Raw genomic sequence first — 4,216 nt, 5'->3', positions numbered from 1 at the left:
AGTATTTACACTGAATACAAATGCACGCCACGCTTTTCACATATTTATTTGAAAAAAAAATTGAAAACCATTGATCATTTTCCTTCCACTTCACAATTATGTTCCAATTTGTGTTGGTCTATCACATAAAATCCCAATAAAATACATTTACGTTTTTGGTTGTGACATGACAAAATGTGGAAAATGTTGTAGGGTATGAATACTTTTTCAAGGCACTGTAGGTAAAGGTCAGAGATGGGAGTTTACTTCCACTTTAAAAGATGTGGCCACAGAAGGCAGATTATAATAAGGGCACAATGGGTGGACACCTGGGGCCCCAGACTGCAGGGGGGCCCATGAAAATGCCAAAAAGTGTCATTCAAGTATATCTATATAGCTATAGATAGCCAAGTGCAACCATGAGCCATACCGAAAATTGCAGGAGAATCCGTTGGGCTGGTTGTACCTGAGTTAATCGATCGATCAACTGTGTACATACAGTCTGCCCATATATGGTTTGAATTTGGGTGGGTACCTGCTGAACCGGCCCGAGATTCAAATCGTGTATGGCCGGCATAAGTCACATTCAACTGGGCTTGTTCCATAATGTTGAAGATGTTTCATTGCTTCTCCAAGCCGTTCCCAGTGAGTGTTAGGAAGATCTATACATTCCATCAGGGATGTGCGGTGAGGTCAGTGGCTAGTGAGGCACTGGCTAGTATCAGAGCGATACACACAGGCTACATAGGCCGTGATCGTTAGAATGAGAGCAATAACTCTAGCACTAGACCTACTCTGTAACCCTAAACATGTAATCTGTAAAAATTTTGAAAGCGTTGCCTATGGAGATTTTTAAGTACCAAAGTTTAGCGCCATTCCACGAGTGTGCGCAATTTTAAAGCGTGACATGTTAGGTATCTATTTACTTGGAGTAACATCATCTTTCCCATTATACAAAAAAATCGGGCTAACTTTAGTGGGTTTTTTTTTATATTCATGAAACAGTTTTTTTTTTTTTTTAAACGTGTTTGAAAAATTGCTACGCAAATATCATTTAACATAAAAAGTTGCAATGACCACCATTTTATTCCCTTGGGTGTCTGCTAAAAATTATATATATAGTGTTTGGGGGTTCTGAGTAATTTTCTAGCAAAAATTGATGATTTTTTCATGTAGGAGAGAAGTGTCAAAATTGGCCTGGGTGGCAAGGGGTTAATTACCATAAGTAAGTAATATACAAATATTACATAGGCAGACCGCCGGTTTCTAGCGGACATCGGCTTCCAGCGGACAACTCTCATAGAGTTTTGCAGGCTGCCAGAAGGATGGGCAAGCTGGGTGCTGCTAAATAAAAGTGTTTCTCCTCTCCACTTGACTAAATAAGAAGTTAAAATGGTTGTTAATCCACTTCTTTAAGATTCTCCCATCCCCTCTGCAACATAACAATAAATGTCCCTGTGCCTGTGTTATATAAAATATATGCCGATCTGTACTTATATCAGAGCGTCTCCTGGCGCTCACATGACGCCTTGGCTTTCTCTTCTTCCCGGCTGAGAACTCCAGTGGGCGGGGCCAAGCAATGACGTCAGCCGTGGGGAGGGGAAGAGAGGAGAGAGAGAGCCGAGGAGTCACGTAATTGCCGGGAACCTCTGTGATATAGTTACAGGTCAGCATATTTTTTATATAACACAGACACAGGGACACTTATTGTTATATTACAGGGGGATGGAAGGATTTTATAGTAATTATGAGAGCAGCTGGAGCGGATGGGGAAGGAACTGACAGGAGCAGACAGGCAGGGAGGGAGGAGGGAGAGGACAGAGGAGGACGGGGGAGAGCAAAGAGCAGGGATGCGGATGACGGAGGCACGTAAACTGACTGCAGTGTCAGGGCTCAGCAGCCATGACAAACCGTGGTCAGTTTACGGGGGGGGAGGAGGGTATAGCCAGGCAGGATCAGCCAGGGGTTTTAAGTGATACAGTGGGCCAAATTACACAGCACAGAGGAGTATTAGTATTAGTATTGATCCAACCCACCCAGGTTACAGTGTGTTTGTCCCATTGCCATCAGGGAAAAGATATAGAACACTTAAAACGCACACTAATCGCTTAAAGCATAGTTTTTTCCCTAGGGCCGTATTGTCCATAATCCCATCAGGTACAGTGTTTTAGGAATTTTATGTAGAATTTTAACATTCTTTTATTTATTTTTAAATAACATTTTATATTTTGATATATTTAAATATATACAGTATGTGGGCATGTGCTAGGAGTATGTATGTGTGGTTTTCTTGAGAAATGTTTTATTGCTGCTGTAAAGAGTATCCGGAAAAATGTTGTTGTATGTATACAATGACAATAAAGTATATCTATCTACAAGCACTGTGCTGTATAACATGCTTTAAGGGAACAGGATCTGTTTTTTTTTTTTTTTTTTAGGTTACCAAACGCTTTAACCCTTGCAGTGTGGGTGTAGCCCCACTGCAAGGGATAATTTAAAATTTCCCTGACTTGGGCCTTATCCGCTTAAGGACTGCCCCACATACATATACTGCGGCAGGGCGGCCCTTAAGTGCAAAATCACGTACCTGTACTTGATTGTTTCTTCAGCTCTGGGGCAGTGTGAGCCAATCAGCGGGTCCGACAATTGTTCCACGAGTGGCAGAACGGCAGTCTGCCTATGTAAACAAGGCAGATCGCGGTTCTGCTAGTAAGATAGTAGGAAAGACAGAGATCTTGTGTTTCTGCTAAGCAGGAACACCGATCTCTCTCTTCCTCCAGTTAAACCATCCTCTACACAGTAAGAAAGCACGCCCAGGGAACACAGTTAGCCCTTTGATCGCCCCTGATGTTAACCCCTTCCCTGCCAGTGTCATTAGTGCAGTGAAAGTGCATTTTTTTTATAGCACTGATCACTGTATTGGTGTGACTGATCCCCAAAAAGTGTCACATAAAAAGTCCATAAATCTATCCGATAGTTTGTATGCTATAACTTTTGCGCAAACAAATCAATATACGCCTATTGGGATTTTTTTTTTAACAAAACGTAGCAGAATACATATTTGCCTAAATTACTGAAGAAATTCGATTTTTTTTTTTTTTTTTTTACATTTTTTTATTGGATATGTTTTATAGTAAAAAAAGTAAAAAATATTGTTTTTTTTTTTTCAAAATTGTCGGCCTTTTTTTCTTTATAGCACAAAAAATAAACGCAGAGGTGATCAAATACCACCAAAAGAAAGCTCTTATTGTGGGAAAAAAGGACATCAATTTTATTTGGATACATTGTTGCGCGACCGCGCAATTGTCATATAAAGCAACGCAGTGCTGTATCGCAAAAAATGGCCTGGTCAGGAAGGGGGATAAACCTTTCGGAGCTGAAGTGGTTAAAAGAGAAATAAAAAATTTGAATTATAAAAAAAATAAATAAAATGTAAATAAAAAAAGCAGGATTTGGTTATGAATGTGTAAAATGTCAACTGACTTATCCTTTTAATTATCTTCTGGTACCGTGTCTAAAGCCTTCCAGGCTGTATAATTCACCTGTGCTATTGGTTGGAAATACTTCAGCTTCCTGTCTGGTAGTGCAATGGTTACTGTTTGTCATGGGACAGACTGCTGCAGAAACCATAGGAATTAATCCCAAACCGGCCCCTAGGGTCCAACATTCCACATGTGCCGAGTCAGAGTGGGGACAGCTGTGTGGGACTATAGAGCTGGAGATATAAACAGTAACATTATGACAGGATGGTTATTTATGTGTCCAATTCACTAGATGTACAGCAAAAGGAAACTGAGGGATTTCCCAAATTCTCATTCTCAGTCCACAATGGAACCCAGGCCTGCACTGCACTGCATTTAGAAAATGTACCTGCTCAGCAAATCAACACCTATCCTTAAAGTGGTTCTTAACCACTTCAATACCGGGCACTTTTACCCCCTTCCTGCCCAGCCCAATTTTCAGCTTTCAGCACTGTCACACTTTAAATGACATTACGCGGTCATGCTACACTATACCCAAACTAAATTTTTATCATTTTGTTCACACAAGTTGAGCTTTCTTTTGTGGTATTTAATCATCACTGGGGTTTTTATTTTTTGCTAAATAAATGAAAAAAAGCTGAACTTTTTTCTTCTTTTTTTCTTTTTCTTCGTTTCTGTTAAACAATTTTGCAAATAAATAATTACTGTATTCTTCATAAATTTAAGCCAAAATTTATTTTGCTATTTTTTTGGTG

This window comes from Aquarana catesbeiana, linkage group LG06 (assembly GCF_042186555.1).
Source record: "Aquarana catesbeiana isolate 2022-GZ linkage group LG06, ASM4218655v1, whole genome shotgun sequence".
Classification (NCBI taxonomy): domain Eukaryota; kingdom Metazoa; phylum Chordata; class Amphibia; order Anura; family Ranidae; genus Aquarana; species Aquarana catesbeiana.
Note: the sequence above shows the minus strand (reverse complement) of the source record.